Source organism: Babylonia areolata, chromosome 15 (genome assembly GCF_041734735.1).
Source record: "Babylonia areolata isolate BAREFJ2019XMU chromosome 15, ASM4173473v1, whole genome shotgun sequence".
Taxonomy (NCBI): domain Eukaryota; kingdom Metazoa; phylum Mollusca; class Gastropoda; order Neogastropoda; family Buccinidae; genus Babylonia; species Babylonia areolata.
Window position 1 is genome coordinate 35,289,551 of NC_134890.1, and position 10,919 is coordinate 35,300,469.

A 10,919-nucleotide genomic window follows, 5' to 3' on the forward strand; every position below is an offset into this window, starting at 1 on the left:
TAATTGAAAAAGTGGCCGAATCATCGCATGATAAAATTTAGCAGAGGGCACAGCAGAATTATTGTGTGTGTGTGTGTGTGTGTGTGTGTGTGTGTGAACGTGCTGTGGCCAAGCAATGTGGGAACAGACCACAGTGTCTGTGAATTTCTCAGGACTACAGGTCACGGCACAGTGTACCAAAACTTCCCGGGGCGCAGATCTGAAGGGGGCACAGTGTTGGTGCTGAACACCGGGCTGGCCTTCACTCAGTACGTTCCGCACTTTGGTCGTGTGTGAAAAGTGTTTGTGACCGGGTTGTTAGCTCAAGTGGGGGCCTCCCTCTCTCTGTATCCACTCAAGTCAATCCTCGACCCTTCCTGTGAAAGTGGCGCCAGCTGGTCATTTGACAGCCGTTCTGGCTCTGTCCCCGTTCCCCCACTGCTATATATAGTGCTCAATTAGCGCTGCAGTCACTCCCCTGTCGTCTGTACCGCCCGAACCTGGCTGCGCTGTCAGAGTTGGCAATAAAGACATCGCCAGGTAGGGGCCTCGGTGCTGGGCCACTTTCCGCGATAACTGCTCGGATTGAAAAGTCAACACGAGTGGACATTATATAACTGAGTGTACTGTGGATGATTTAAGTTGTGTCACGTTGTAAATTGTCCTTAAATTGTGTCACGTTGCAAACCGTACAGATAGAAGCTAACCGTCGAAAGGGGAAATCACTTCAGTCTTCTTTGAAGAGACTCGATCAGGCGTATTAAAATCGTTGGCATGATAAAGGTCACGCTTGACTGAGTGAGAATACCTGTGTGACTGACACACATTCCCTGACGGGCAGAGGGCGTGGTGCTGGCGGTGTGTCAACAGTGGGTCCCGCCTGTGTTGTTTATGTGGAAAGAAACCGTGTACTTCAGGGTCCTGCACGTTGATCAGTGACTGTGGGCAATTGAAGACAGTGAGTGACGCAGAGGCTTTCTTGTCTTTCTTTCTGCCTGCGGAGTGTCTGTGGTGTGACTACGACATTATAGGAGTGTGTCTGTGGTGTGACTACAGCATTATAGGAGTGTGTCTGTGGTGTGACTGTGTCTGTGGTGTGACTACAGCATTATAGGAGTGTGTCTGTGGTGTGACTGTGTCTGTGGTGTGACTACAGCATTATAGGAGTGTGTCTGTGGTGTGACTACAGCATTATAGGAGTGTGTCTGTGGTGTGACTACGACATTATAGGAGTGTGTCTGTGGTGTGACTGTGTCTGTGGTGTGACTACGACATTATAGGAGTGTGTCTGTGGTGTGACTGTGTCTGTGGTGTGACTACGACATTATAGGAGTGTGTCTGTGGTGTGACTACAGCATTATAGGAGTGTGTCTGTGGTGTGACTACAGCATTATAGGAGTGTGTCTGTGGTGTGACTGTGTCTGTGGTGTGACTACAGCATTATAGGAGTGTGTCTGTGGTGTGACTGTGTCTGTGGTGTGACTACATCATTATAGGAGTGTGTCTGTGGTGTGACTGTGTCTGTGGTGTGACTACAGCATTATAGGAGTGTGTTTGTGGTGTGACTACGACATTATAGGAGTGTGTCTGTGGTGTGACTACAACATTATAGGTGTGTGTCTGTGGTGTGACTTTGTCTGTGGTGTGACTGTGTCTGTGGTGTGACTACGACATTATAGGTGTGTGTCTGTGGTGTGACTACAGCATTGTTGCAGTGTGTCTGTGGTGTGACTGTGTCTGTGGTGTGACTACGACATTATAGGAGTGTGTCTGTGGTGTGACTGTGTCTGTGGTGTGACTACAGCATTATAGGAGTGTGTCTGTGGTGTGACTGTGTCTGTGGTGTGACTACGACATTATAGGAGTGTGTCTGTGGTGTGACTACGACATTATAGGAGTGTGTCTGTGGTGTGACTACAGCATTATAGGAGTGTATCTGTGGTGTGACTGTGTCTGTGGTGTGACTACAGCATTATAGGAGTGTGTCTGTGGTGTGACTACGACATTATAGGTGTGTGTCTGTGGTGTGACTGTGTCTGTGGTGTGACTACAGCATTATAGGAGTGTGTCTGTGGTGTGACTACGACATTATAGAAGTGTATCTGTGGTGTGACTACAGCATTATAGAAGTGTGTGGTGTGACTACAGCATTATAGGAGTGTGTCTGTGGTGTGACTGTGTCTGTGGTGTGACTACAGCATTATAGGAGTGTGTCTGTGGTGTGACTACAGCATTATAGGAGTGTGTCTGTGGTGTGACTACAGCATTATAGGAGTGTGTCTGTGGTGTGACTACGACATTATAGGAGTGTGTCTGTGGTGTGACTACAGCATTATAGGAATGTGTCTGTGGTGTGACTACAGCATTATAGGAGTGTGTCTGTGGTGTGACTACAGCATTATAGGAGTGTGTCTGTCGTGTGACTACGACATTATAGGAGTGTGTCTGTGGTGTGACTACGACATTATAGGTGTGTGTCTGTGGTGTGACTGTGTCTGTGGTGTGACTACAGCATTATAGGAGTGTGTCTGTGGTGTGACTACGACATTATAGGTGTGTGTCTGTGGTGTGACTGTGTCTGTGGTGTGACTACAGCATTATAGGAGTGTGTCTGTGGTGTGACTACAGCATTATAGGAGTGTGTCTGTGGTGTGACTACAGCATTATTGCAGTGTGTCTGTGGTGTGACTACGACATTATAGGAGTGCCTTTAGTGTGACTATAGTATTATAGGAGTGTCTGTAGTGTGACTACGACATTATAGGTGTGTGTCTGTGGTGTGACTACGACATTATAGGCGTGTGTCTGTGGTGTGGTGTGACTACGACATTATAGGCGTGTGTCTGTGGTGTGACTACGACATTATAGGAGTGTCTGTGGTGTGACAACGTCATTATAGGTGTGTGTCTGTGGTGTGACTACGACATTATAGGAGTGTGTCTGTGGTGTGACTACGACATTGTAGGAGCAGAACTGATCGTGTGGTGAAAAACAGACAACATACCTGACGCCTTTTTAACACAGGTGATCTCTCCAAGTATTGCTGTCTCAGTCTCTCTGCCTGTATGTTTATTTATATCTATATTAAAAAAAAAAAAATCTCTCTGCCTGTGTAATTATTTGTCTTCTTTAACTGCCTGTGTGTTTGTGGGTCTCTGTCGGTTTCGCTGTGTGTGTGTGTGTGTGTGTGTGTGTGTGTGTGTGTGTGTGTGAGTGATATCGTACGTCTTTCTCTTCCTCCACACACCCCACCCCACTCCACCTTCCTGCCCTTCATTCTCCTCCGTTATCTCCCTTGACGCATTAACTGGTGTGCTGGTCTCCCTTAACGCATTAACTGGTGTGCTGGTCTCCCTTAACGCATTTACTGGTGTTCCGGTCTCTCTTAACGCATTAACTGGTGTGCTGGTCTCCCTTGACGCATTAACTGGTGTGCCGGTCTCTCTTAACGCATTAACTGGTGTGCCGGTCTCTCTTAACGCATTAACTGGTGTGCTGGTCTCTCTTAACGCATTAACTGGTGTGCCGCTCTCTCTTAACGCATTAACTGGTGTGCTGGTCTCTCTTAACTCATTAACTGGTGTGCCGCTCTCTCTTAACGCATTAACTGGTGTGCCGGTCTCTCTTAACGCATTAACTGGTGTGCTGGTCTCTCTTAACGCATTAACTGGTGTGCTGGTCTCTCTTAACGCATAAACTGGTGTGCCGGTCTCTCTTAACGCATTAACTGGTGTGCCGGTCTCTCTTAACGCATTAACTGGTGTGCCGGTCTCTCTTAACGCATTAACTGGTGTGCTGGTCTCTCTTAACGCATTAACTGGTGTGCTACTAAACCTGTTTTCTTCCTACAAGTGTGTCCATTTTCTATCACAGTGTATTTTTCTACACACTTTCGCTTAGAACTACCCTTTTCTTGTCCTGGGTCTTTTTCTGCACACCACACCTCAATTTATTGTGTCATCCGAAGACTAGCGTCCAGACCACGACTCAGAGTCTAGTGGATTTTCCGGGAGAAAATACTTCTGAGTGTGGGATTCAATTTCATGACGTCATGTTCTCTGGCGTCACGTTCTCTGGCTTCAAGGTAGACACTTTACCACGAGGTGATGCTTCAAGGCAGACACTTTACCACGAGGTGATGCTTCAAGGCAGACACTTTACCACGAGGTCATATTCTCTGGCTTCAAGGCAGACACTTTACCACGTGATGCTTCAAGGTAGACACTTTACCACGAGGTTATGCTTCAAGGTAGACACTTTACCACGAGGTGATGCTTCAAGGTAGACACTTTACCACGAGGTGATGCTTCAAGGCAGACACTTTACCACGAGGTCCTATTCTCTGGCTTCAAGGTAGACACTTTACCACGAGGTTATGCTTCAAGGTAGACACTTTACCACGAGGTGATGCTTCAAAGTAGACACTTTACCACGAGGTGATGCTTCAAGGCAGACACTTTACCACGAGGTCATATTCTCTGGCTTCAAGGCAGACACTTTACCACGAGGTGATGCTTCAAGGTAGACACTTTACCACGAGGTTATGCTTCAAGGTAGACACTTTACCACGAGGTGATGCTTCAAGGTAGACACTTTACCACGAGGTGATGCTTCAAGGCAGACACTTTACCACGAGGTCCTATTCTCTGGCTTCAAGGTAGACACTTTACCACGAGGTTATGCTTCAAGGTAGACACTTTACCACGAGGTGATGCTTCAAAGTAGACACTTTACCACGAGGTGATGCTTCAAGGCAGACACTTTACCACGAGGTCATATTCTCTGGCTTCAAGGCAGACACTTTACCACGAGGTTATGCTTCAAGGTAGACACTTTACCACGAGGTTATGCTTCAAGGTAGACACTTTACCACGAGGTCCTATTCTCTGGCTTCAAGGCAGACGTTTTACCACCACGAGGTCACCACTCCAAAGTCTATCTCTGCGCTCTATGTATGTCTATCTGTCCATCTCGTCCAAAAAAAAAAAAAAGATCGAATTTTTTTTTCTTTCTTTTTGTTTCTCTTAATCGTCTTTGTCTTCCTGTCTCGAAATAATTGGATAAAACAATAAAAATACATTTCATTTCCCTTTGGATACTTTGGGCAAATTAGAATCATATCATCATGAAATTCCCTGTATCAGTTCTGTTGTAGAGTGAAAGAGAGGGAGAGAGAGAGAGAGAGAGAGAGAGAGAGAGAGAGAGAGAGAGAGAGAGAGAGTAAATATACGTTAAACGCATTTCGCCATGGGCAAATTTACATACATACATTGGGAATTTGAAAGAAGGGTTTACAAGAAATCACACAGACAGACACAGGGCCACACAGACAGACAGACAGGCAGACACAAAATCACACAGACGGACACAGAGCCACACAGACAGACAGACAGACACAAGGCCACACAGACAGACACAAAGCCACACATACACACAGTCACACAAAGACACACAGTCACACACAGACAGACACACAGTCACACAGACAGACACAAAGCCACACATACACACAGTCACACAAAGACACACAGTCACACAGACAGACACAAAGCCACACATACACACAGTCACACAGACAGACACAAAGTCACACAGACAGACACAAAGCCACACAGACAGTCACACAGACAGACACAAAGTCACACATACACACAGTCACACAGACAGACACAAAGCCACACATACACACAGTCACACAAAGACACAAAGTCACACAGTCACACAGACAGACACAAAGCCACACATACACACAGTCACACAGACAGACACAAAGTCACACAGACAGACACAAAGCCACACATACACACAGTCACACAAAGTCAGACAGACACAAAGTCATACACACAGTCACACAGACAGACACAAAGTCACACAGACAGACACAGTCACACAGACAGTCACACAGACAGACACAAAGTCACACAGACAGTCACACAGACAGACACAGTCACACAGACAGACACAAAGCCACACATACACACAGTCACCCAAAGTCAGACACAAAGTCACACAGACAGACACAAAGTCACACAGACAGTCACACAGACAGACACAGTCACACAGACAGACACAAAGTCACACAGACACACAGTCACACAGACAGACACAGTCACACAGACAGACACAGTCACACAGACAGTCACACAGACAGACACAGTCACACAGACAGACACAAAGTCACATAGACAGACAGACAAATCCACATGCTTACATTCTTCAGTCGTGGAAGTCGTCCTACACACGATTTGATTTCCTTCCTACCCCCTCCCCTCCTCCCTCCCTCAGACAGACAGAAGACACATGGGGACCCACACATCACACTCCACATCGGTGTTGTGACGTCACTGTGACTCAATGGACACGGTTTCCTGTGACACAATTTTGTGGGGTCAGCGGTCAAGCTGACAATGGTTCTCTGTCACTTGTGTTTTTTCCGGTGTTTGACCTGTTATCTATGTGCTGGTTATTCCCTCCAGTGCTGTTCCTGTTGTCGCACACACACACACACACACATATATATATATATATATATATATATATTCCTGTTCTCTGGTGCAGTCAAACAGTTTTGAGTGACGATGCATGCTGGGTGTGTTGGCGTTGTGACAACACACTAAATGCTGTCACGGGTGGAGGGGTGTGACGATGCATGCTGGGTATGTTGGCGTTGTGACAACACACTAAATGCTGTCATGGGTGGAGGGGTGTGACGATGCATGCTCGGTATGTTGGCGTTGTGACAACACACTAAATGCTGTCACGGGTGGAGGGGTGTGACGATGCATGCTGGGTATGTTGGCGTTGTGACAACACACTAAATGCTGTCATGGGTGGAGGGGTGTGACGATGCATGCTGGGTATGTTGGCGTTGTGACAACACACTAAATGCTGTCATAGGTGGAGGGGTGTGACGATGCATGCTGGGTATGTTGGCGTTGTGACAACACACTAAATGCTGTCATGGGTGGAGGGGTGTGACGATGCATGCTGGGTATGTTGGCGTTGTGACAACACACTAAATGCTGTCATGGGTGGAGGGGTGTGACGATGCATGCTGGGTATGTTGGCGTTGTGACAACACACTAAATGCTGTCACGGGTGGAGGGGTGTGTGATGTACGTATCTGATCGACGTGAATGTTTCCACCGGCGTCAGGGAATCATGCACAAGACGCCTTGGCGTAGTGGTCTTGAGAAATCAGGAACTGGTTTCCCCACACCCCCGTGACGACATGTTGGCACAACTCAGACCAGGCACCTGTCAGGTTTCTCCAGGTGGAAGTGATAGTTACCCCCGTCAGTCACTTTGTTCACTGACAAGAATGGCACGACTGTTGAAGGGGTGAGGGAGGGGGCTGACGCTTTGGGAATAGTACGGCTTTATTGTGACACAGACAGCATTGACGTCACTCTCTTGGCGGTTTCCAAAGCCTGCCATTGGCCAGTGGGAAGGGGAGGAAAGTTGTCGTGGTGGTGGTGTCAGTGTAGTGTTAGACAGGTCCCTTCTCACTGTCCATAACGTATTGTCGTTGTGGTGGTGTCAGTGTTAGACAGGTCCCTTCTCACTGTCCATAACGTGTTGTCGTTGTGGTGGTGTCAGTGTAGGGTTAGACAGGTCCCTTCTCACTGTCCATAACGTGTTGTCGTTGTGGTGGTGTCAGTGTAGGGTCAGACAGGTCCCTTCTCACTGTCCATAACGTGTTGTCGTTGTGGTGGTGTCAGTGTTAGACAGTCCCCTCTCACTGTCCATAACGTGTTGTCGTTGTGGTGGTGTCAGTGTTAGACAGGTCCCTTCTCACTGTCCATAACGTGTTGTCGTTGTGGTGGTGTCAGTGTAGGGTGTGGTGGTGTCAGTGTTAGACAGTCCCCTCTCACTGTCCATAACGTGTTGTCGTTGTGGTGGTGTCAGTGTTAGACAGGTCCCTTCTCACTGTCCATAACGTGTTGTCGTTGTGGTGGTGTCAGTGTAGGGTCAGACATGTCCCTTCTCACTGTCCATAACGTGTTGTCGTTGTGGTGGTGTCAGTGTAGGGTCAGACATGTCCCTTCTCACTGTCCATAACGTGTTGTCGTTGTGGTGGTGTCAGTGTAGTGTTAGACAGGTCCCCTCTCACTGTCCATAACGTGTTGTCGTTGTGGTGGTGTCAGTGTAGTGTTAGACAGGTCCCCTCTCACTGTCCATAACGTGTTGTCGTTGTGGTGGTGTCAGTGTTAGACAGGTCCCCTCTCACTGTCCATAACGTGTTGTCGTTGTGGTGGTGTCAGTGTAGTGTTGGACAGGTCCCCTCTCACTGTCCATAACGTGTTGTCGTTGTGGTGGTGTCAGTGTTAGACAGGTCCCCTCTCACTGTCCATAACGTGCTGTCGTTGTGGTGGTGTCTCTGTCTCTCTCCTGCTCCAATCGGTTCATCAGAAGAGAACAGAAACCTTCTGACACGTGCAGGCAGACGTGTATCTTATCTACACTGCAGAGCATCAGGAAAAGGGGTGGGGGGCGTGGTGCCTCACACTTCCTGACACACAGCATGATGTGCCCCGCACAATGGGTGCTGAATGCCAGGGACTCCCAGAAAACGTGCACCAGCGAGGAAGCGTGGGCAACGAGGGCGTCGGTCAGTTCTGACACACCACACAGTTATTTTCTGCACAAGAAGAGAAACAAACTGAGTCATGCTCTTCACGAGAGTCTGACAAACTGAAGAAATATTCAGTTCCACGAAGTCAAACAGACGCTTTATCATAGGCCACTGTATTGTCACCGGCCTGTGCTGATGGCTTTGTTCGTTGGTCTCGGGACACTCAGATGGTCTGACTCACGGACAGCACGTTCCTCTTCAGTTGGCAAATACCGCTCATGACAGCTCTCTGTCTGTGTATGGATGGATGGATGTACATATGCACACACGTATCAGTCAATCAATCAATCAATCAATCAACCAATCTGTCTATCTATCTGTCTGTCTGTCTGTCTGTTTATCCGTTCGTTCGTTCTTTAGTTTAACGTCTTTTCACTGTAAGTGATATTAGAAAAGGGTAGGAAAAAAATGGAGTGGGTGAAGGGGGCGGGGAAATTAGTGTGTATATAAGTAAATACTTAATAACCACCGAGAGTGTCCCAAGTGATTCTCTCACAAAGTGCGTCAGATGACGGATTCTGGAATACAGTCAGCACAGTTGATCCGACTTGCTTTTGTTACTGCGAAAGTAAACTACTGCAAGTTTAAGACTTAGTTAACTTTCTGTTTGTTTTAGTTATGTTTATGATCATGTACTCTGTTGTGTGATTAAGATTAAGTTAGTTTTCGTATATGTTTTGTACATCACAGAGCATGGTAACATAACTTAATTTGTAATTTATGCTCCTGTTATTGACACTATAAGTTCACTGTAAACAACATATTCTGAACTGTTAACTAGGATTATTCTTTGCCGCTTATATCTTAATAACACCCTCTCAACATGTCAAATATGTTCCACCAATCGTCTCTTGGTCCAGGAAAGCGTGGAGGTCCCTGTCGGTGGAACGGGGCTGCCCTGGGGGGTTGCTGCCTGGTCCTGGTTGTTCTCTTGGTTTTGTCCAAACAGCTGTCGCACGTGGCGCCCAAGGTTCACGGCCAGGGTGCTGGAGCCTTTCCTCGCGGGGTGGATGCTGTCCTGGAGGTTGATGGGGTGGCGATTGTCGTGGGAGACCAGCGACACGCCTTTTAATTCAAATAGGTCGTTGGAAATGACAGCATTAAACAGCTGTCGTTTGATTTCCAGTTCTGGGTGTTTAACTGGAGCTGCTTTGCTGACGATGATGCGGGCTCCAGGGTGACTTTTGTGAACAGATGTTACGACTTCAACAGATGTTACCTCGATGTTACGACTTCAACAGATGTTACGACTTCAACAACCTTCTTACTCACTGTCCGGGCGTCTTCCTTTTTCAGACTGTTGATACCGCAGTGCAGTGCAATGCCGTCGAGAGGTCTGCTCGCTGCTTTGGTGGTGGCATCAAGTTGTTGTTGAAGATCTATATTATATGTCTTTTGGGGCACGGCGGCAAATCCATAGGACTGGCCTAGCCTCTTTTGTTGCACACCTTTGAGAACCGAATCATAAAGAACGGCAACAAGTGGTAGGTCTTCTTCTTGGTGTTTTGTTCCTTTTACGTCATTTGAAGTCTCGGGCTTTACGTCATTTGAAGTCTCGGGCTTTACGTCTTTTGCGGCACTGACGTTATTTGTTCGCCTCAGCTGTCCCCCCCGCTAGCCCATTCTGCTGGTTTTGCTGGTTTTGGGGGTGCGCGGCAGTCGTCGTGGGTCGCAAGGTGGGCCTGGGACGTCTGTTTGCGTGGCTGAGTTCTGCAGACTCACTTGCCTCGTTGACCTGGTCAGCTTTTCAATAAGATGGTTTAGGTTGTTGACCGTCTTTTCCAGGGAGGCCACACGTTTACAGAGTTCCACGATTGTTCTTTTGAGATCCACCATGTGTGTGATGTCGCTCGCTATTTCATTTTGGTCCCCGCCTTCATCGCATTCTGTCTCTACGGATCCGGGCTCTGGGTTGCTGGGGCTCTTCTGGGACTTGCTCTTCGGTTGGATAGGTTTCTCCTGTCCTCTGGTTTCTTTGGGTTTGTCTTCCTTTTCAGTGGTGTGCGAAGAAGTCGCCGGGACACAAGGGTTAAACTTATTCATTCTTGCTCGTGTTGTCCTGGTCATAGCAGTAGATTTTTTACAATAACTTAGCAGTCGGGCTTCAGACGTTGACTGTCTCCGCCATCTTGGATGTGTGTCTATCTGTCTATTTATCTATGTTGCATAAAGCCAAGCCGATCACACATGGCCATACCAGGCTTGAAAACTGTCAGTATCGATCCCATAGACGCTGACAAGTATCGATCCTTCAGTATCGATCCCTTAGATCCTGAAGAGTATCGATCCCTGAGATCTTGAACAG

At 47.6% G+C, this 10,919-nt stretch overlaps 1 protein-coding gene across 1 annotated transcript in view; it reads left to right on the forward strand.

Moving 5' to 3' along the window:
* The first annotated feature begins 476 nt into the window (after nucleotides 1-476).
* The window catches only part of LOC143290608 (phospholipid phosphatase 3-like), a 30,797-nt gene continuing 20,354 nt past the window's right edge, over nucleotides 477-10,919 (forward strand). The window contains exon 1 of the mRNA XM_076600206.1: nucleotides 477-519. The gene's annotated coding sequence lies outside the window, so the exon portion shown is untranslated. The remainder of the gene's footprint in view (nucleotides 520-10,919) is intronic.